This window comes from Syngnathus acus, chromosome 16 (assembly GCF_901709675.1).
Source record: "Syngnathus acus chromosome 16, fSynAcu1.2, whole genome shotgun sequence".
In the NCBI taxonomy this organism is placed as follows: Eukaryota; Metazoa; Chordata; class Actinopteri; order Syngnathiformes; family Syngnathidae; genus Syngnathus; species Syngnathus acus.
Genome location: NC_051101.1, coordinates 8,553,696 through 8,578,099, shown reverse-complemented (window position 1 = coordinate 8,578,099; position 24,404 = coordinate 8,553,696). Strand labels below are relative to the sequence as shown.

The 24,404-nt window shown below is 39.3% G+C and overlaps 1 long non-coding RNA gene across 2 annotated transcripts in view; it reads left to right on the top strand.

Moving 5' to 3' along the window:
• LOC119135468 overlaps nt 1–24,404 on the top strand; it is a 90,395-nt gene that overhangs the window by 1,443 nt on the left and 64,548 nt on the right. For both annotated transcript variants that reach the window (XR_005100564.1, XR_005100565.1), the window contains exon 2: nt 1,036–1,309. This is a non-coding gene — a long non-coding RNA (uncharacterized LOC119135468). The remainder of the gene's footprint in view (nt 1–1,035; nt 1,310–24,404) is intronic.

Here is a 24,404-nt window from a genome sequence, read left to right as displayed (position 1 = left end):
TTGTTGGTGCGTCAGCGCTCAAACTTGAGCACAAAGCAGCAAAGGTAGAGCGACATAGACACTGGTAGGCAGGCAGGAGAGAGAGAGAGGAGCGGTCCCTCTTTTCCTTTGTCTGATGCTCTGTCGCGAGCTTTTTGGACACTACTTGAAGAGACGTCATCATGCTCAAAGTACAGTATGTGTAATTTAATTAATAATTGTGAACTTTAACAGAAGTGAAGCTGAGTTTGTGTAGATGCTTTGTTTTGTTCCTTCGGGATGTTGCGACTGAGGACAAAGCAGATGCTCGTCAGAAGTTTACAGCGAATGCGCCCTTTTTGTGTGTGCGCGTGGAGGTGGGGGAAAAGTGGTTTTATTGTTTATATTCACCGTTTCCTCATGCAAACAGTATTACACAGCTTGATGTATACGCGAACTCTTTATTCATGTTCCTGCGAGGATTCGAATGCACCATGGGAATTTAGAACAATGCAATCAGGTGTAAAGTCAGTAAGAATAGAAGAAGAAACTTGTTGCATGAATTAATAACCGATTTTGCATGAACTGGGGTGTTAAGGCTTTATTATAAGATATGAAAACTTATATGTTGCTGAAAACTTGACTTTTGTTTACTGGAAGCAGATCAACAGGTATAAGACTCAGCAGCTTCTTTGTTACAGTAAAGGCTCCTTTGTTCTCTGTCTATACAAAGAAAACTTCAACTTCAACACAAATCCACCAGGAAACAACTTTTCTTTTAAAGTTGAGACGATTTTCAATGAGTGCAAAATGTTTAATTTTCATTTTTTACACTCAAAGCAAATTTTACTTTTACTTTTGAGCACATAAAAAAAAACCTGAAGCCACAGGATCTCAAAAATGTCGATCTCTTACTCGAGTTTATTTTTTCTCTCGCTGGGTTTACGAAGCACATTATAGATTAATCAGTACAGGAACTGCTTTTTTAAATTGACCACATCTAAGTTTTCCTTCTTTGTTACTTGTTTTCTTTTCTTTCTTTCTTTAACAATTGTTTTCTTTCTTTCTTGATTTTAGCTGGAACCTAAAACTCAGACAACTAAATGTTCTTCAAATTTTTGGGAAGCAGATGGAGAAACTCCAAAGTCATCTATGAGGAAGCTTTGAGGATTAAGACACAGCATACTTTTATTTTTGGAGAAGATGAGGACTCGGGATTTAAACTCCTGGAGCAGCTTTGCCTTGAGGGATGTGTTCAAGGCATACTTGGAAATGTAAAAACCTGGATATACTCTGGAGATTAAATGTTCAGCGGATTGCAGATTATTGAATTTTGAGCCTATGTGGTAAAGTAAGTGACCTAACTTCATACTTGTTCAGCAACTTTTGTACTGCATTGTATGTCAGTCAGGGACCCTCTCTCACAATGAATGCGCACACCACTTGCTTTACAAACAAAAATAATTTTTTTTTATGGAGACACTGTAAATTATCCTCACAGATGACTAGGTTGTAAAGTGCCAGGCAGACGGACAACTACATGCGTCTGCCAAACATTGAGTTTTGTGTGGGTTCTCAATGAAAGTTATTTAACTCTTATATTGTATCATGACTAATATTATTAATTAATTAATAATTCATTAATTAATCATGCAACCTCTGGAACTTGGAACAAATTTGTTGGTGCCATTTGAACTTGTTTATTTCCTTGTTGGGTTCAAAACTAGTTTCTGTGATTATTAGGTGAGAGAGAGCAAGATAAATTTGCATTATGTTCAAGGTTAAAGTTAATTCAGGCAGGCATTTATGTCCTGAGAAAAATCTTGAGTGGTTCACTTATGTGTAACCTGTGCAAATTGTGCATGTAAGGAAGAGTTTGAAGGGAGAGTGAGAGCTTCATGCTCCTTTCATTCTTTTCGCAGCACCTATCAATGATGTCATTGAGAACCAATGAGAGCGAGTACTAGCTGTTGTTAGTATCCAAGCCCCTCCTCCTTATTTTTTGCATACCACATGCTCCTGCAGCATCTCATTGTCACTGTGACTGTGCCTTACTGGCTGCAGAGGAACACAACCATGAACACTTTTTGACACTCTCACAGACACATTTTCAGAAATAGACAAATAACTAAAGATTTATTGATTGTTTGACTTCACAATTGGGTGGGCACATATTCCGCAGACTCAACTATTACAGTACAAACATTTAAAGGTCAGTCGTCTCTCCACTATTATATGTGAAAACAATAAAGCACACAATCTTAAATTACAATAGGCTACTTCATAATTTGGATGTATCTCTTTAATTATTTGTAATTTTCACACAAATATGAAAATAAGGCAAAACTAGACTGAACTGAACTAAAATAAAATATTTGAAAAACACTGAATATTGCAGTTTCAGAAGGACCGAGTGTGAGAGTGGCAAAATTGATGTATTTGAGTATCTTATTAATAATTAATCTGCAATTGTTAATGTTAGAAAGCTTTAACACTCTGGGACACCAGCATTCATCCACCTCCTGGTCTTCGCGTGGATCTGCCATGGGTCACTGCATGGAAGTGCCTGGATCAGTGGAATGTGGGTCACTCAACGGTACGGTGACACACAGGTAGGACAGATATAGGTCAGTGGCATAGAATGGGTGCTGATGAGTCATGCAAACAGGGTTAGCAGGGATAGGAGATGTGTGTGTCTGCGTGTGTGCTTGAAAAAAACATGTTGAGCTGTTGAAACAAGACAGGAGTGTGCCTGTCGTGTATCTTTTCATGACAAGCATTTGGCTCAGTATCTTGTTCAAGGACACTTTTACAAAGTCAAACGGGTCCAGGTTCAAGCCCACAATCTTTAGGTTGGGAACCAATCACTTTACCACCTAAACATTGCTGGTAGAGTGGGAATTGAATCTAGCTGCTTGCACTTAAGTTAAGTCAATGTGCCACCAGCGATGAAAAACAATCTATTCATGTCATTAGTTTGTGCAATGGTAACCAATGAGGAATGAAGTGAGTATTGTAACTACTTTACTTTTATGATATTTTTATTGCAATTTCTAGCTGGTAAATTTCTCTGTGAAGCAGGAAGGTCCATTGTAGACGAACAAGTCATTGCAGAGGATTTCATGCTTTTGCCTTACTTTTTGTAGTATAATTACATTGCTTATCAGTTATACAATTATCAAATACATTGATGTTTTCATAACGTTAACATTTTGAGGGAGTATTATGGAAGTGCTTTTGTGCTTTGTCTCAGTGGGAGATGAGTTTTAAAGCTGATCCACTGAGTTACACAGGACAACATTAGCACTTTAATCTATGTCATCTTTTCGCTCTGAAGCTTAAATGTGTAACTAAACTGGGACGGTCGTTAAAATGGGCAGTGGTTTTGTAGCATATCTTCCATCTGGTTTTACTATCACACTAATTTAAGCTTTTCATTCAATTGAAGATTAAAAAAACATATTGCTCTGTTGGAGCTGAGCATCAGAGTAATGTATTAGGACTAATAATTCAGATCTGAATACAATAACTTCAACAATAAGAATAGTAAATAATGGTAAAAATTCTCAAGAACACCATATAATCAGTATCATTAGTTGTAGGAGAACAAACAGTGGATCGTCTCTTTCCCTTTAAACTTAGCGTGCTAGGGATGCACAAAATAAGTTTACAAGAAACTGTAAGCGGACATACACGGGCAGATGATATAAAGCTGTCTTGGGCAATCTTAGATCACCCCTGTGAAATGTTAAGTGTACTGCAAAAATAATGTTCATTATCACTTCCAAGATGGATTTTGATTGATTTTCCCTTTTGTGCCCATCAATGAGAGGACACTACTGTACTCGAAAGCTACAGTACAGTAAATTACAGTGCGCTAAAACATAGCATTAGTCTCACCACGAATTGTTCTAATTCTCATCCTATTGCAAATAATCAGAGCTTAGTATTACCACACAGCGCCTGGTGCTGTGAGATAACTTAGCACGCTCTGCTGGTATGCTAATACATCCCCACATTGGGGGACAGGGATGAATTATTATATATTTTTTTATGACTATTCAGCAGGCAGAGCATTTGAAGGAAGGAATAGATGGATATGAAGAGGGGGGAAACATGAGTGTTAATGATGGGCAGAAAATAAAGGAGGAAAAAGGTGTGACAGAGACCAGGAGGATGGGATAAAATGTGCAAAAAGGATGTGAAAGATGAGATGAACGTTACACATTGGTCTCTCTTCTGTTGATAGTCATTCTTTCACTGTGACTGAATGAAGTTGTCGTTTTAGATTAGAATCTGACTCTAGAAAAACAGTCTACTATGGTTGACAAGAGGACAATATTGCGTTTCCCCCATGACATAAAAGTGGTGTCAAATAAAAAAAAAGAAGAGAAAAAGACCAATCATGGCTAAGCTTGCGGACGTTGCATGTAGTGTTGGCTCGTGAGTGAACGATTCGTTCAAAAAGAACGAATGCTTTCAGTGAACGAGAGTGAAGTGATTCGTTCATTTTTTCCGTTCATATGACTTCAACCAGTAGGTGTCGGTAATGCGCATTGAAGCTGGTGCCACCCCGCCGTAAAACAAAACGAAGAAGAAAATGACGTATTTTCCCGTCCACCAACTGAACGAGTCAGCGAGTGACTGATTTGCATCTCCAGTTCATGGCGAGAATGAATCAGTGAGGGAACGAATCCTGACTTTCCCGTTCGTCATGGGTGAACTGCCTTCCCGTGCATCAACGGATCAGTCAACGAACGTGTTGCGTCTCCAGGCGTGAACTATGTAAGCCAGAATGATTTACGATTTGCCAAGGAAATAAAGAACCACTCACTGAAACACCACTTCTTTTATGCACGTTTTCTCCAAGCTAACGGCTAATTTTAGTGCATGAAGGGATGCGCCGTTATGCAACAACGGGGAGATTATGCTTCTCTTTGGGTAATCTTGATTTTATAACACTTATAGTAGCTTTTAAATAACGTGTATGCATATATACGCCTAAATATTGTTATTCAATATATCTACTGCAATTTCACATTAGATTACTGGTTTGAAATGTACTTTTAATATTATTTTTTTTTTACATTTTTTAAAAATAAACATTTGTTAAAACTTGTCTGGTGTTTCATTCCTTGTTTTTATATTCGCCAATTAAAACATAAAAATCAGGCATTTGGTTAATTGCTTTATATGACAATATGTGTTTTACATTGTTATATGAGTTGGTGAATTTTTTTTCAACCTTTTATTCAAACACATTCAGTATAATAACACCATCATCTACAATCCAACAAATACAAAATTAAAACATCAATGTCGGCATAACGTGTGTCGGCTGGCATAGCAGCAACGCTGTCTGTCACTCACTCATGAATTTTCGCGAACGAACCTGAAAATGGCGTTGTACCTAATGGAGTGTCCGACTGACGTCACAGATCAAACAGGCAATCAGGAGGTGGGCGTGAGGGCGGGTGTGGCACTTTTCACTTTCACTTAAGCTTTTTCCCTAATGAAGTGGCCTGTGATTGGGTACACCTCATGGACACTTCAATAGGTACACTACACGAGGTAAAAAAAAAAAAAGAATGAAGAAATAAATAATAGTGTAGCGAACGATTCGGTGAACGATTCTTTTGAACAAATCTTTTGAGTGAACCGATTCTAAAAATTCAGTTCGAGAACTGGAATGCACATCACTAGTACAACAGAGTGGAGACGCCTGAGTGCTGCCAGGTTGAAATAGCCAACTGGTTAGTGACATGGGCTCTAGCACAGAAAGAATCTGGTTCGATCCCAGGTGTCGGCATACATCTAAATACTCTTTTAGAATTGGAACCTTGTATGCGTACACATATGCAAACAAATGCAAGTATTTATGTGTAAATAAATAAGGTGAACGATTCTTTTGAACAAATCTTTTGAGTGAACCGATTCAAAAAATTCCTTCGTGAATGGAATGCACATCACTAGTACAACAGAGTGGAGACGCCTGAGTGTTGCCAGGTTGAAATAGCCAACTGGTTAGTGACATGGGCTCTAGCACAGAAAGAATCTGGTTCGATCCCAGGTGTCGGCATACATCTAAATACTCTTTTAGAATTGGAACCTTGTATGCGTACACATATGCAAACAAATGCAAGTATTTATGTGTAAATAAATAAGGTGAACGATTCTTTTGAACAAATCTTTTGAGTGAACCGATTCAAAAAATTCCTTCGTGAATGGAATGCACATCACTAGTACAACAGAGTGGAGACGACCGAGGGATACCAGGTCGAAATAGCCGACTGGTTCGTGACACGGGCTCTTGCACGGAAAGAAACTGGTTCGATCCCAGGTGTCAGCATACATCTAAATGTTTTAGAATTGGAACCTCGCCTATGCAAACAAATGCAAGTATTTATGTGTAAATAAATAAGGTGGCTTATCAAAAGTCTTAGCTTCTGCAGAACGTGAAAATGACCAAAATCTTTTCACGCTGGTGTGTTTAACGAGGGTAACTTGGAAAACATATCAGGTCATACCAAAGACTATAAAAATGGGACCCATTGCCTCCCTGCTTGGCACTCAGCATTAAGGGTTGGAATTGGGGGGGTTAGATCACCAACTGATTCCCGAGCGCAGCACCGCTGCTGCTCACTGCTCCCCTCTCCCCCAGGGGATGGATTAAAATCACACGGGGATGGGTTAAATGCAGAGGACAAATTTCACCACACCCAGGTGTGTGTGATGATCATTGGGACTTTAATCTTTAATCTTTAATATTGGAACGTGGCCCCGAGGACTGGAGCTTGACACGTGTGACCTTTGACCATGATATTTCCCTAATAAAGTGGCCTGTTATTAGGTACACTTGAAAATGGCGGTGTACCTAATGGAGTGTCCGTGTGATTCCCTCGTTAAGTGCACCTGCGTGAAAAGTTTTAGCTCCTGCAGAACGTGAAAGAGGCTAAAACTTTTCACGCAGGTGCACTTAACGAGGGAATCACACGGACACTCCATTAGGTACACCGCCATTTTCAAGTGTACCTAATATCAGGCCACTTTATTAGGGAAATATCATGGTCAAAGGTCACAGGTGTCAAGCTCTAGTCCTCGGGGCCGCGTTCCAATATGGTTTCCAAGTTACCCTCGTTAAAAACACCTGCGTGAAAAGTTTTAGCCTCTTTCACGTTCTGCAGGAGCTAAAACTTTTCACGCAGGTGCACTTAACGAGGGAATCACACGGACACTCCATTAGGTACACCGCCATTTTCAAGTGTACCTAATATCAGGCCACTTTATTAGGGAAATATCATGGTCAAAGGTCACAGGTGTCAAGCTCTAGTCCTCGGGGCCGCGTTCTAATATGGTTTCCAAGTTACCCTCGTCAAAAACACCTGCGTGAAAAGTTTTAGCCTCTTTCACGTTCTGCAGGAGCTAAAACTTTTCACGCAGGTGCACTTAACGAGGGAATCACACGGACACTCCATTAGGTACACCGCCATTTTCAAGTGTACCTAATATCAGGCCACTTTATTAGGGAAATATCATGGTCAAAGGTCACAGGTGTCAAGCTCTAGTCCTCGGGGCCGCGTTCCAATATGGTTTCCAAGTTACCCTCGTTAAAAACACCTGCGTGAAAAGTTTTAGCCTCTTTCACGTTCTGCAGGAGCTAAAACTTTTCACGCAGGTGCACTTAACGAGGGAATCACACGGACACTCCATTAGGTACACCGCCATTTTCAAGTGTACCTAATATCAGGCCACTTTATTAGGGAAATATCATGGTCAAAGGTCACAGGTGTCAAGCTCTAGTCCTCGGGGCCGCGTTCCAATATGGTTTCCAAGTTACCCTCGTTAAAAACACCTGCGTGAAAAGTTTTAGCCTCTTTCACATTCTGCAGGAGCTAAAACTTTTCACGCAGGTGCACTTAACGAGGGAATCACACGGACACTCCATTAGGTACACCGCCATTTTCAAGTGTACCTAATATCAGGCCACTTTATTAGGGAAATATCATGGTCAAAGGTCACAGGTGTCAAGCTCTAGTCTTCGGGGCCGCGTTCCAATATGGTTTCCAAGTTACCCTCGTTAAGCGCACCTGCGTGAAAAGTTTTAGCCTCTTTCACGTTCTGCAGGAGCTAAAACTTTTCACGCAGGTGCACTTAACGAGGGAATCACACGGACACTCCATTAGGTACACCGCCATTTTCAAGTGTACCTAATATCAGGCCACTTTATTAGGGAAATATCATGGTCAAAGGTCACAGGTGTCAAGCTCTAGTCCTCGGGGCCGCGTTCCAATATGGTTTCCAAGTTACCCTCGTTAAAAACACCTGCGTGAAAAGTTTTAGCCTCTTTCACGTTCTGCAGGAGCTAAAACTTTTCACGCAGGTGCACTTAACGAGGGAATCACACGGACACTCCATTAGGTACACCGCCATTTTCAAGTGTACCTAATATCAGGCCACTTTATTAGGGAAATATCATGGTCAAAGGTCACAGGTGTCAAGCTCTAGTCCTCGGGGCCGCGTTCCAACATGTTTTCCAAGTGACCCTCGTTAAGCGCACCTGCGTGAAAAGTTTTAGCCTCTTTCACGTTCTGCAGGAGCTAAAACTTTTCACGCAGGTGCACTTAACGAGGGAATCACACGGACACTCCATTAGGTACACCGCCATTTTCAAGTGTACCTAATATCAGGCCACTTTATTAGGGAAATATCATGGTCAAAGGTCACAGGTGTCAAGCTCTAGTCCTCGGGGCCGCGTTCCAACATGTTTTCCAAGTTACCCTCGTTAAGCGCACCTGCGTGAAAAGTTTTAGCCTCTTTCACGTTCTGCAGGAGCTAAAACTTTTCACGCAGGTGCACTTAACGAGGGAATCACACAGACACTCCATTAGGTACACCGCCATTTTCAAGTGTACCTAATATCAGGCCACTTTATTAGGGAAAAATCATGGTCAAAGGTCACACGTGTCAAGCTCTAGTCCTCGGGGCCGCGTTCCAATATGGTTTCCAAGTTACCCTCGTTAAAAACACCTGCGTGAAAAGTTTTAGCCTCTTTCACGTTCTGCAGGAGCTAAAACTTTTCACGCAGGTGCACTTAACGAGGGAATCACACGGACACTCCATTAGGTACACCGCCATTTTCAAGTGTACCTAATATCAGGCCACTTTATTAGGGAAATATCATGGTCAAAGGTCACAGGTGTCAAGCTCTAGTCCTCGGGGCCGCGTTCCAACATGTTTTCCAAGTGACCCTCGTTAAGCGCACCTGCGTGAAAAGTTTTAGCCTCTTTCACGTTCTGCAGGAGCTAAAACTTTTCACGCAGGTGCACTTAACGAGGGAATCACACGGACACTCCATTAGGTACACCGCCATTTTCAAGTGTACCTAATAACAGGCCACTTTATTAGGGAAATATCATGGTCAAAGGTCACACGTGTCAAGCTCCAGTCCTCGGGGCCACGTTCCAATATGTTTTCCAAGTTACCCTCGTTAAACACACCAGCGTGAAAAGATTTTGGTCATTTTCACGTTCTGCAGAAGATAAGACTTTCGATAAGCCACCTTATTTATTTACACATAAATACTTGCATTTGTTTGCATAGGCGAGGTTCCAATTCTAAAACATTTAGATGTATGCTGACACCTGGGATCGAACCAGTTTCTTTCCGTGCAAGAGCCCGTGTCACGAACCAGTCGGCTATTTCGACCTGATAGCCCTCGGTCGTCTCCACTCTGTTGTACTAGTGATGTGCATTCCATTCACGAAGGAATTTTTAGAATCGGTTCACTCAAAAGATTTGTTCAAAAGAATCGTTCACCTTATTTATTTACACATAAATACTTGCATTTGTTTGCATATGTGTACGCATACAAGGTTCCAATTCTAAAAGAGTATTTAGATGTATGCTGACACCTGGGATCGAACCAGATTCTTTCTGTGCTAGAGCCCATGTCACTAACCAGTTGGCTATTTCAACCTGGCAGCACTCAGGCGTCTCCACTCTGTTGTACTAGTGATGTGCATTCCAGTTCTCGAACTGAATTTTTAGAATCGGTTCACTCAAAAGATTTGTTCAAAAGAATCGTTCACCTTATTTATTTACACATAAATACTTGCATTTGTTTGCATATGTGTACGCATACAAGGCGAGGTTCCAATTCTAAAAGAATATTTAGATGTATGCCGACACCTGGGATCGAACCAGATTCTTTCTGTGCTAGAGCCCATGTCACTAACCAGTTGGCTATTTCAACCTGGCAGCACTCAGGCATCTCCACTCTGTTGTACTAGTGATGTGCATTCCAGGTCTCGAACTGAATTTTTAGAATCGGTTCACTCAAAAGATTTGTTCAAAAGAATCGTTCACCGAATAGTTCGCTACACTTTATTTATTTATTTATTTATTCTTTTCTTTTTTTTACCTCGTGTAGTGCACCTATTGAAGTGTCCATGAGGTGTACCTAATCACAGGCCACTTCATTAGGGAAAAAGCTTAAGTGAAAGTGAAAAGTGCCACACCCGCCCTCACCCTCACCTCCTGATTGGCTGTTTGATCTGTGACGTCATTCGGACACACCATTAGGTACACCGTCATTTTCAGGTGTACCTAATCACAGGCCACTTCTTTAGGGCATGGTCAAAGCTTCACGGAAAGTGAAGTGCCACACCCGCCCTCACCCCCACTTTCTGATTGGCTGTTTAGCTGTGACGTCACTCGGACACTCTATTAGGTACGCCATTTTCAGGTTCGTTCGCGACCATTCACGAGCGAGTGACAGACAGCGATGCTGCTATGCCAGCCGACACACGTTATGCCAACATTGATGTTTTAATTTTGTATTTGTTGGATTGTAGTTGATGGTGTTATTATACTGAATGTGTTTGTGTTTGAATAAAAGGTTGAAAAAAAAAATTCCGTTATGCCGACATTTGTTATTTTGGGGGACACCAACTCATATAACAACGAAAAACACATATTGTCATATGAAGCAATTAACCAAATGTCTGATTTTTATGTTTTAATTGAAGAATATAAAAACAAGGAATAAAACACCAGACAAGTTTTAACATAAATGTTTATTTAAAAATAATAATAATAATAATAGTAAAATTAAAAGTAAATTCAAACCAGAAATCCACTGTGAAATTGCAGTAGATATATTGGATAACTATATTTAGGCGTATATATGCATACACATTATTTAAAAGCTACTATAAGTGTTATAAAATCAAGGTTACCCAAAGAGAAGCATAATCGCCCCGTGTAATTTGTTGTAACCTGGGCCAATAACAGATGTGATGTCAATTTCATTCAACATTTAATTTCTAAGTGTTAATTGTACACAATAAAATTAAGTTCATTCTAGACTTTTTACTGCTGCAAATGGCTATATACATTTTGTACAATTTTAACATTTGATTACTAATTAAGATGTCCTCATGTCTGAAGATGTTTCTATCTTCTCCTCATTTGCCCTCGTCCAGGTACATAGTTGGTGTCAACACATTGTTAATAATGACAGCCTCAACCTGCCGTCTGTCTGTTTGTCTGCCTGTCTGTCGATTACAGGTCAATTTACTATAACTTCAAATGCACAGCATGTTGCTGTCTGGGTTATGGCCTGATAATCTCTCTAAAGACTAAGGTTCTGTCAAAGCTTAATCTGCTGCTCATACAATACACGCACGCACACACACGCGCACACGGTGTGTGTGTGTGTGTATATATATATGTATATATATATATATATATATATACCGTAATTTTCGGACTATAAGTCGCGGTTTTTTTCATAGTTTGGGTGGGGGGGCGACTTATACTCAGGAGCGACTTATATACATATATATGTTTTTTTTTCACTTTTTTGGGCATTTTATGGCTGGTGCGACTTATACTCCGGTGCGACTTATAGTCCGAAAATTACGGTATATGTGTGTGTGTGTGTGGTGTGTGTGTAGTGTGTAGATCTAGCCACATGGGAGCATAAAGACTTAGATATGCAGATAGAATGGCTTAGAAGACAGGCGCACAGTGTAAATACCAGGATTTCATCACAGATAAATCTGTTATTGTCTGGTACTGGTAGTTAGGAGATTATAAAGAAGTGATTTATAGACACCAACAGATACAGCCATGTTTCATCAGAGGATGAACACTAGCGTGCATAGTGGTATCAGGACTGCTGGGCTTTAATACTTTGATAGTGATTCAGTAAATCATATGGGTGACAGCTTTTATAGAGCACTTTCCTTTCCTTTGTGTCTTTGCATCTCATTCTTACTACATATCCCATTCATTCATGGTCATTCCACCAGCATGCTGTGTTACATTATTTATTTTTATGGCTGGTGTTATCCATTTTATTAGTGTTATTTGTTCAAATGTGGCCATGCTTGTCATGATATAAAAAATCTCATAAGAATTACAGTATGCAACTGCATTTTAATTACTACTTGCTCTATGGTAATTTAGTGTCGAATATATAGTATACAAGATTTTGTACCACCCCAATCTGTTCAGTCAGATTTCCAAAAATATGTTAGCAAAAAGAAAAATTCATGATTATAATTTGCCTGCACTATTGTTCGAGTAGTTAGTTCTGCTTATTTATTTGCACAGTAAAAATAGAATCATAGGATTGCATGACTGATAGCTAATCAAACAGGAGATTGGCGTGTTTTGGGAATGGCAATGCAGTGCAAAAATACATTGGAAGAAAACCTATGCAAAGATTTGTCTACATCATATTGTCAGACCAATGAACACCAAAATGAAAGCAAAGTCCACCAAGAAAAAAAAGTAATTTTTAAGTCTTAACTTAAAATATTACATAAAGTAAAACGATTCATCTTAATTTCTTTTTCTCCTTTTGCCATGATGCTTCTCTTCATCTTTGCATCACTTTGGTAATCCTTATTTAAAAACTAGATTTGAAAGCAGGTGTTATAGTTTGATATGCTTCCACAAATACAATTACTAACCGATGTCCTGTGACTGCTGACACTGTTTTCACTGGAGTATTGCAGTGTGCTATAATCATGTTCAGATACAGCTATCAGATTAGAGTTGTGTATTAAAGAGTGTGTGTTGTTGTGTTGCTGTATGTTTGCCACAGTCAGGGTACTGAGCCTTCAGCTGCATAATCCAAAACAGTTCAGTACCCCCCCCCCCCCCCCCCCCCCCCCCCCCCCCCCCACACACACACCCCCACCCCCATCATGCCTTTTCTATTCTCTGTAGTACATTGTCAGAATTGGGCTCTATGGTTGAATAGTATTGAATCAGATTCTGTTTTGTTACAGAAATATTTTTTATAACTTACCTGGGAATAGGGTGATGAATAAGATTATACGTAACACATCCAAACAACCATTCTCTGTGGATTTACACTGATATCACAATGTGGAATTCATGTATTCAACCAATGGGACTCGAGCTCCTTTAGCCTTTTAATATCTAAACTGTTTTCTTTTACACATTCATTTTTTTCTATATTCATCCTAGCCTTTAATATCTTGCTATTTGGCACATGTTTACATACAGAGTTGTGGTCTTCATTCATACTGCCAGCAATTCTTTTCAAGTATAGATGGAAACCTCTGTAAGTAGTTGTATCACGCAGACCTTTGATTGGCGAACTCCTAAAGGAATGTTTTGTCTGTTGAATATAATGACGGCATGGAAACAGGAATTCAGAACATTCATAGTTAGCCATTTAGTCAAATGTCCATTACCTCTCCTAATGTTGATATTCATTACTGTGAGTCATTTATTAATCAGTCTGCACCAGACACATCTGTGGAAATCCAGTATCATGCAGTGCTGTTACATTCCACTGCAAACCCAGTCACAATAACAATTGTGTTTTAAATGAAAGAAAACTTATCATGATCATTACACTTATTCACATATAACATTAGCATGCAATGACCAAAGAACCAAAATTTGTTCTTATTTATCACATTAATTGTGATTCATTATTTAGGTACTTAGCATTAAAATGTATCTCAATATGAACAATACTTGTCTTTGAATATTTGCATTTTTTTTTTTTGCTACAAGATTATAAAGTAAAATAGGAAAAAAAAAATCCTGGGGTCACATTATGCCTGAGGCCATGAGTAGTACCCCAAGAGACATTCTGCATCGACATGATTTTCCAGTCTAGTGCAATTCATAATCTAAGTAGCTGGAAATGGGATGAATAAACCCCAAGTAAGTGCCCAACTCTCAATAATGTAGGAGCTTCATGGTGCAATACCGCTGGATATACAGGACACATTACTACATGGTTCATATGCAGCACGTGATAGTTAAGCAAGAGCATTTTGTGGAACTGAATACAGATTGACGAAGCAATTTAATTTAGCTGTGTTAATATTGGTAATGAGTTTTATTAACCCATGCAATCACTTTCAAAAAATTGTGTATTTTGACTGGAACATTGACGCTATTATAAGACTTTCAAGTTAATAATTCTAAACTCTTATGTACTATGAATGTTGTTGAATAAGGACTCATGCTATTTCAGCCTTTTCAAAATGTGTTAAATTAAAATGCATAGGATATTACCATTGTTTGCCATCTTTCCAGCAATGTCTCACAAAGTTACTTCAACAGCGACTTGTTTATGTTATGGCTAATCAAAATTTGATTTGCATGCCAACTAGTTGTACCGTGTTTGTGATTCATAGGCACTGGCTAGCCCACAGGCAACGTTGTTTGGTAGTTTGGAAGCCTAACCATTCAGTGTTCACTGAGAAATCAAATTTGTTTCCTGAAGAGGTCAAGGATTCATCTTTCGCTGAGAAACGAGCTGAGTAAGCCTGACACGTGCTCTAAATTATGCAGTATTCTTCACACCGTGACGGATAGGCAGGGTTAACTTCCAGATAGCTGTCAAAAACTAGATTAATAAATAACTGTGTAATCCTAAAAAGAAGTAGTAAAAAATGTAGTCAAAAAATACAACAACTGAATATTGCCAATATACAGTAAGCCAATTTTAGAAACATTTTCACGAATCTGATCAGCCGAGGGTTTGTTTTAATGTCTTTAATGACGTCAAGGATTGGCTCCACAAAATAAGACCTTACAATTGCAGTGTTTCCCACTTAGACATTTATCTGTGGCAGGTGCCCACAAATTATTTCGGTCACTAATAAGGTGGATGTGCTAACCAGTGCGCCACCGAGCTGTCCGTAAAGTCTGATTCTTAGTTTTAAATGTGTGGAGTCTCCTTATATTGACCATTTATCTCTGGTGAATGTGTCCCCTGGGGCTGGTCGCGATCGGGTGTTGCTGTTTTTGCCAGGTGTGGCTGATGAATGACCATCTTGCATACCAACTTGTCATTCACCATCTTCTTATTGGCCACTTCCTGTGCATCAAGATGATCTTTGTGGGGACATGTTTGAACATTATTGTCAGCATCCTGCAGGGTATGGTGTAAACCTCCTCTGTTTAAAGACGGTCTTTCTAGTTTCACAGATGGCTTCTTTCACACCCCTTTCAAACCAGCAGTCCTCTCTGTATTGAATTTTAACATCATTGTCCTCAAAGGAATGTCCCTTCTTTTTAAGATGCAAATTAACTGCCGAATATGGCCACAAAGAAGCTGTTCTCCTATGACATTCCGGGTATATACATCTACATCACACCGGCCAATGTAGAGGTCACTGCACTCCACTACACTGTGTGACATAAACAACATTGATGAGTTTGCTTCTTGGGATTTTGTCCTTGCTGTAAGCTTTTGTCTAAGTGTGTTATTGAGTTGAAGATGCTTCTAATTTAAAGAAAGTATTCAACAAACCAGCCTGGTAAGACATTCCGCCTCTTGCAAAAATAACATCTACATAGTGACTGTGCAGAGGGAATACAGTAACCAGATACATACAGCAAAAAAAAAAAAAGGCAGACATTAGACTTAAAAATGAAGTTGTAAAGAAACCATTGGAATAAAAGTAAAACATCATCCATAAACTAGAAAATTTCAGTTGTCCTGTTGCCCACAGACAGAAAGACATTCTCTGCTGGAGCAGCGATGGGATCTGAATCCATATCCACATAACATTTGACATCTAAATAGACTGGCAGTGAGCAAACCTTTGTGCTCAAGGGCTACATTGGATTTTTTAAATAGACAACTGGGCCAGGTCATTCGTAGCTGAGGTTAAAAGAATAAAGTGTATTGTTTCATATTTTATTTAGTTTACAATAAATCATTTATCCATTTTTTTTAAATTAGCCATTGAACAAAATGTACATAAAAAATAGTATTTTGATTGAAATTGTTATTTTTAATTAAATAAAGAAATGATTTTAAAACCAAAAAGGACTATATTTGAGAATTGGCAGAAAAACAGGCCCCAGACTGGGTAAAACAAATCTGAAGGGAGGAAATGTGTGTACATGACATTGCAGAGTAAGCACAAACCCTATGTACCGTAATTTTCGGACTATAAGTCGCGGGTTTTTTTCATAGTTTGGGTGGGGGGGCGACTTATACTCAGGAGCGACTTATATACATATATATGGGTTTTTTTCACTTTTTTGGGCATTTTATGGCTGGTGCGACTTATACTCCGGTGCGACTTATAGTCCGAAAATTACGGTAAACTGAACATTGTAGTTGTTGATACTGTATAGTCGGTAAGAGAAGAAGCCTCTTTCACACTGGACATTTAAGTTGATGTTGTCACAGCCCTTTCCCGACTCACTGACATGTGTATAAAGTACAAGAGGTGCTATATTTCAGTGCAGATTGTGGACATTTTTTGTGAAAGGATGGCAGACATAACATCTTATTCTTGAGTCTTGAACATGACTGGAGTGGAACATTACTGAGTGGAATGTTAGCATTTTCAACCAGGATATTGCAGTTATCTGGCACTATAGTTGGCTTGATGGCATTCTGCGTATTACTAAGGGTTGTTTTTACCCTTGCGAAGGCTAACATTTTGAACCTTCTAATTAGATTGTACAGGTGGCCATAAAAAAAGTGATCAATCAATCTACATGTTTTTTCCATCTCTCTTCTGCCTGCCAGTTGTTGTAGTTTTGAGACTCCTGTTGTGTGCTTGTACACTGACAGTTGTGTTAGTGCCAGATGCGTAGTTAGATCCCTGATGCTCTTATCTGTTTGCTGTAATGAAAGCTGCTGACAAAATCAACTGTGGCCATAGACATATATAGACCTCGCACACAGCAGCTGTTTACACTCCTCACCAAACAGAATTGGTTTCTCCGTGTAATGTAGTCACACTTTTCTAACCCATCAGCTTTTTATTTCAATCGCTGACTTAATTTTTCAGTCTGATTCCCACACTGACAAGCAGGTATGATGCTGTGCTGAAACAGACACACAGAGAGACAAGTTGGCCCACCTGAAAAAGTTCAACTACAGTTCACTTGTCGCCACATTGACAGAAATGATGTCAGACAGAAATGCAAATTTGACAGTGACAGCAAGTGTTAGCAGATGCAGATATTAAACATTACTTCTCAACCAAAAAAAACGTCAAGTACTAATTTGCATTTTCTTGAAAGGGTAACTTCTGACTTTTTGACAAGCGTCTGTATAATTCTTGCCTCAGAGGAACGTCTATCTGTTGCAATGAATAGATGAAGTCCCTTTGTGCTGACTCATCTGTCTCAGAAGCTTCTAAAGAATCTAAAAATATTTTACAAGGCCACAAAAATAGGGGGAAAATAAATAATTTGATGAAACCTGATATAATTTTATCCCTGTTAGGCTCAGGCTGGATCTGGACAAAGTTTGTGTGTTTGCAAAGTTCTCTTGTCCTTGCGAAAATTCCATTACTCTGTCAAGGTTGATGTTTCACTGTGGTCATATATTAAATTGTGGACAGCAGTTAATCCCGTTGGCTGTCAGGCATTTCTTTTTCAAATCTGTGGAAGAAATACATGTTGTCCTTGCTCACGTGAGTTAAGTTTTCTGTTGGACCTTAAGTATGCAGGACTTTGCTTCACTCTGTTCTATACAGTATGTCTTGTTTTCTCACACCAGTCGTTTTGCATGCAGCATTATTCATGTCTCTAATTTTTTTCTCACAAGTCAACTTGTAGCGTGTATAGGTAAGCAAGGGTGTGCTCAATGTCTTGCTATCGTTACGAGATCGTTGAATCGGAACCTTGTAGGAGCTTGCAGCTTGACAGGTTTCCAGTCTTCAGTTTACATACTAACTTGGCTCAAAACGGATGAGTCAAGTCTTGTTTCCAGTTTCACATTACTTTTCTCATCTCAAATTACCTCAATTACCAAATGCACTTTACATGAACCACTATTCTCGGAGGTGACTGTGACGTCTTTTGTCCTTTAATTTAGTCGATTAATTTGCATTTATTCAGTTGACGTGAAGTAAAACGGGTAGCTTTTCCACAGTGAGGACTAGTGGATGGGTATGGAGGAGATTGTGTTTGTTTTGTCCATGTCAACGTCAACTTGTTTGCATCCCTCAAAGTCCGCGTGTCCATGTAAGCAGTGTATCAGCTGGTGCATCTGTGTTTGTTTATCTGCATGCCTGTGTGTGTGTGTTGTCCCAGTGTAGACATTTACAATCACACACCGATTGTGTGTATGTGACCAAAAAAAAGGGGCATTTCATCCATATTCTGGACTTTGATGCAGCCGAGTTCACATTAATTTTTTTAGCTTATCCATCCAGGAGGGGAGCCATTGTCTCTCACTTGAGAGCCATATAAACACACTTTCTGAAGTGTTAAGGTGGGGTGAGGGGTGGATATTTTGAAATCCAAGTGTTCTTATCTCATGCACTATTAAGCAAGGCATTGGGGTATGTCGGTAACGTGGTTTAGAGTCCGTCTGTCACAGCCTCGAGGTTTGTTGTTTCTTGAGCTGACAGCCACACGCACGCACGCACACACACACACACACACACACACACACACACACACACACACACACACACACACACACACACACACATTCGCACACGTTTGAAAGCATGCATATGCGCAAGCACACACAAAACAGACTGTAGCACACATGCTTGCACACCTATTTCTCTCATTTGCCCATTAACCCACACAAACATTTGTGCTGCCTCAGGGCGCTATTACTTGCATCCACTCTAGTTTTGGTGCAGGTCAAAGGGGTCAACTGAAAGCCTCACTTGCAGCTTTATGACTTATATGTGTTTCCCTATATTTGCCCTTTATTCCACTTTGACTTTAGGGCAAAATAAGAACCACAGCTATTAACCATCTATAATAGCAAGTAATGTTACTAGAGCAATCTTTTTTTTAGTTTCTTTGCCTTCTGTTTATTCAAACCATGTCCATTGAAAAAGATATATCTGAATTTAATTGGGGAAAACAAGACCCAAGGCTATCTACTCTGGATAGTTTACTCATTACATGATTTTTTTCACTTTATAATCTTCAATATAAAGGCAGGCAATTCATCCCTTGCCAAAGCTGCCTCCAGGGAAATTGTTGTTCTCTTTCACAAGGTTTGTAAATATATTAAAATAATATAACAATAAGCAAATGTTATGTTATGGCAGGGAGCAAAAAAGGGAGGAAACCATTTATGTTTCTAAAACTGAGTTATCTTTATTCCCTGTTGTAGGGGAATGTAGCTGCTATTTTATCTTTGCATTTTTCTGCACATTAATAAGTTGACACTGCACAACATTTCCTCCACTTGGCAAGAGAGACTCAAACACAGTAGGTGCAGGAAAAATACCACCTGCGGGGCCCACCACTGATGATTCTTCAGCCTACTGACTGCAGTATTGAACTCACTTTGTGTAGCCTGTATGTCAACAAGGACATTTTTGAGCAGAGTCGGTGCATACTTCTCATGCCTATGAGTGAGAAACAGATAACGACAGACTGCATGAGTGCAAAGTGAGCAGAACACTCTACTACTGGGATTCTCACATTTGCCAGCAGAATGTTGCCTTGGCAAATAAAGTGTTCTCTGCACAGCTCGTGATATCACTGATAAATTGTGTGTGTGTTTGTGTGTGTGTGTGTGTGTGTGTGTGTGTGTACGTGCACTGTGTTCTTCTCAGCTTGTTCTAAGCAAGTTGGGTCTGCCAAATGGAGGCATGCCATGAAAATAACTAAATGACAGTTATGAGCATTCACATTATTTTTCATACTATGTGCGTATGTATTGTGATGCCCGCTTCGGAGTATTGCACTCTTCTAACAGATGTGAACATCTTTAAAGCAAACACACTTATCCCCAAACAGTGTGAGAAGGTGAGTCAAATCTTCTCACTCCAAAGTGGCTTTATCAACAAAGCTCTTTGTGAAGTGAAGCGAGATGAAGAGCTGAAAGTAGCAGTAGGGGTCTTTTTGTAGTTGAAAGTTTACCAGAATGGGAATTTGGGATCAAGGCCCAGCTTGCTGACTCTCAGCTGACCCAAGTCCAGATTGACATGAAAAAAAAAATACAGCAAACACCTATTTCATACAAGTTCATATGACTTACTTCAGAGGCAGTGAAGAGAGTGGGAGGGAAGGGAGGGTTTACTGCGGTAATGAGTCAGAGTGACTTTCATCACTCCCTCTATGTTTGCATCCTCCCTTCTTTAGCTTTGTTGTTCTGTATATTTTTAAATGACCAAAAGGTGAGAAAAGGAGTCATCATGGCTGCTGCAATTATGCTCTCTGTGACTTTAAATTAACCACCTTTCTGCCTCAGCATAATTCCATAATAGTGTCCCCAACTATTTTTATATGTCCTGACAAGCATGCCTATTAAATTAATTAAGCCTCACAGTTGCAATCACAGCCAAATGTTCAATTTTAGGGATGCCCCTAAGCTGCTTTTTGCATAGACGTTTTTTTTTTTTTTTTTATCCGAGTCTTCTAAATTTGGGATGAGCAAGCTTAATTAGAGGGTGAATGTGGTTGCTTTTGCATTGGCTGCACAAGTGAGCTCACATTCAACCCTGGAGCACACAAGCAGCCTATTTTGGTTGCCTAGCAGAATTAGGTTTATACCATCACAAGTGTTGCAAAACAGCTCATAGCTCAGCATGTTTTCCCACCACACCTCTTCTGATGCAATTAGAACTGAGATCAAGTTTAATAATTGTGACTTTCTCTTCTTTACTTTTACCATGGTGACAAAAGTAATTTTTGTTGTCACTGTTCAAAACAGTTATGTCACATGTTTTGTTTTACAGCAACATCTTTGGTAAAAGCTCACCACAAGAGATTGTTATTTGACAGATTTAGTACTAGCATCTTTTCAAGGCTATATTTTGTACTATATGTTTATTTTAAATTGGTCCAGTGCTTTTTCATGACTTATGTGCATACTGTATATTGACACCCTGCTTTCTACTTACAATAAATCTGCATTGCCAAAAGCCAAAGGCCCAAAGTTTGCCGCCTTACTTCAATTCAACTTACCCTCAGGCCTTGCTTCAGTCCAGCCAGCTTTTATGAGGGTATTTTTCTCTGACTCACTGGCACAGCTGAGCAGGGAAATCCGTCTCCCTTCACGGTCTAGTTAGGATGACTGATGCAAATATGTTGCTGCTGAGTCCAGACACTGACACCATCGTAAAACTGACCCACATACTGTGTTTGAGAAAGCGACCAAGCAAAAGAGACACAAAGAGATTTAAATGAATACACATCAATTATTCCACTTTTTTAAGGAATGTTATACAATACTGAGCATTTGCGATGTTACAGTATAGTATAAATGAGACACAGATATTCAGCATGGATTTTTTTCAAAAACGTGAACTGAATGACTGGATAATCATTTCAACATTTGAGAAAGATTTTCTGTGCACAATACAAGTCTAGCATGAGGGGCAGACTAACTCTGTGGAGGGGTGCTAGACTGGGTTTTTGTATTTCATTATAGGCAAATAAATTCCCATTTATGAATAAATGCATGTTTCATTTTCAAGAATGCATATGGTTGGTATGACTAAAATAATGATAGAGAAAAAATAAAACGTGTCAAGTGACCATGTGTTTACCGTTCTTGTTTGTATTCCATATGAGCACTTTTGACACTTCTGCTCGTTAACCTTTCCTAATGCAACCTGCATTTATTAATAACACTTGGTAGGAAAGGTCAATCAATGGATGTGAGCACGTGTTTGTTTTTTCACAGTGTAGGCTTAAGAAACCTGTGAGAGTCTCCATGCAGGAGGTATAGACATTCTCGTCAATGAACTAGTAGTGCTAAATTCAATTTCCTCCTAATAATTAATAATAATAATTATTATGTTTGCCTTGTCCATGGCTGACAATATGTGAGATGTCACCACCAAACTCACGTCCTTCATAACTGTTGTGTGGCCTCGGGGGGGGGGGGGCGATCTTAAAAAAATATTAAAAATGATAAGTGTAATAAGTGTTCAGTGAATTGATTTCTACAATGATTCATAGGGTTTGATGCACACTCTTGTCTTTCTCCTTAAGATATGAAAAGAATACCTACATAAATGTCTCCGGTCTGATCAGGAGTGAAAAGGATACTCTTTTTTTGACTTTGAGTTCACTACACCCAAACCTGGGCTTGGAAATACACTAGGAAATGTAACACAACTTCAAAGGCAGATTTTCTCTGGTAACCTGTACCCCCCCAGTGTGAATTTTGCAATATGGAAAATTGAAATACGCAAGAAACCACAAAGCGCAGTGAAGGACCCACCAAGATTAGCAGAAAACGTAATTAAATGACATGAGAGGGACTTTAGGAGAATTCAGATTCAGTGATTAATGAAATGTGCTTCCCAATTTACTTTACATGACTTTATATTTGAATTGGAAACCTATTTAATGTAAAGATGACTGTCCGATGAAAATGACTGATTTACTTCCCAGCAGGCAGCTGCCTTACCATCAAGGCATTGCAAAAGTCCCCATATATAATACACTTTTAAACAGCCTGCATGTTGTGCATATTGGTTCGCTTAAAAACACACCTGCGTGCAAAATTCAGCTTTCATTTAATTGCAAACTATCAGTAATAAAATATCAGACCCAATTTTGGGTCCCAACTTGTGTATTGGGAAACAAGCTGCCACAACTCATTGCAGATGAACATTTCATGTTGTCTCGGTATGCGATTTCCAATCTGACTGAGGGCTGATAACAGCAACATTGCTGTTACTCATTCCCTCAGATCTCCCGCCTCCATCTCCCTAATCAGATTCCTCTGGTTGGGTTATTTATCATCGCCAGCTCTGACTGTGAGTGATGCTCGGTTAATGGGTTTAGCATTCAAATCCGCTGGCTTGATGCGACAGAATCCCAACAAGGGTTGTCATTCCTGGGGCGGCAGCAGCCTCAGAGTGGCGTAAATGAAATATTCATTCATGGCAAGCTTGTTATTTTAAAATTTTGCACGTATATTTTTGTTTTTTTCCTTAGATAATATTTATATTGATTTTAAAGATACCCAAATAAAGGGGAGAAGAGAAAATGTAAGACAAAGAAATAATAGGATAACAGTGCTTTAAATATAAATATCATAAAACCGGGCCATAAACATCAACGAATGAAAACAGCACTGTCAGCAATATTGGTAAGCTACGCAAATGTTGCATTCACTGTAGAATTTTTTTAATCTTGCGAACTGAAAAACCCTCTGCATCTCTTGAATTCAGTTCAATTCAGGCAGGTTGGACCACAGGCTGGTCCCTCGGGCCGCATGTAGCCCACAGCCCGCTTATTGAATAGACATGTATGCAAACATTATCTGTCATCTTGTCTTAATGTTGTTGTTTCATCATTTGTGACAACAGAAGTACAAATTATGAGACACCTGTAATCCAGTCTTCTTTTTCTCTTCAATTAGGCAACATGAGGTTGAATGTCATATAACAAGACTGTGTGTCCATTTGTTGCTATCACGCTTGTCAGTGTCGACTGCCCCACCACCTGTTCTATGTAAATAGCACCATATGTGTGGACCAGTGACTCCATGTAACATTCTGAGAGACATGGCTTCAGTGAGCACAAATTTGCTTCTTGAAATGTTTAGAAACAGCATAGGACATTTAAAAATGTCAGTTTATTTAGTTCACAGGTGTCAAACTCAAGGCCCGGGGGCCAGATACGGCCCGCCACATCATTTTATGTGGCCCGCGAAGACAAATTGTGTATCAAATTCGTGTGTCATTACTAGAATTGCAAATTGTCTTCACTTTTAATAATATCTTTTTTTAAATATTTGACCAGTTTTTACTCGTCTGATTTGAAAACGAGTTATTTGTCAGTTTGTTTTATAGCTTTTATTGTATATAATATGAGGTGCTCATACATTTATTTGGGTTGACAGTCATAAGGAAAGAAGCTGTGACTACAATGCGGCCCGCGAAAAAAATGAGTTTGACACCCCTGGTTTAGTTGCTTCAAGGATAAGACACAAATCACCTTCAACAAATTTCCGAGTCACTTCAGACAAGTCCAGA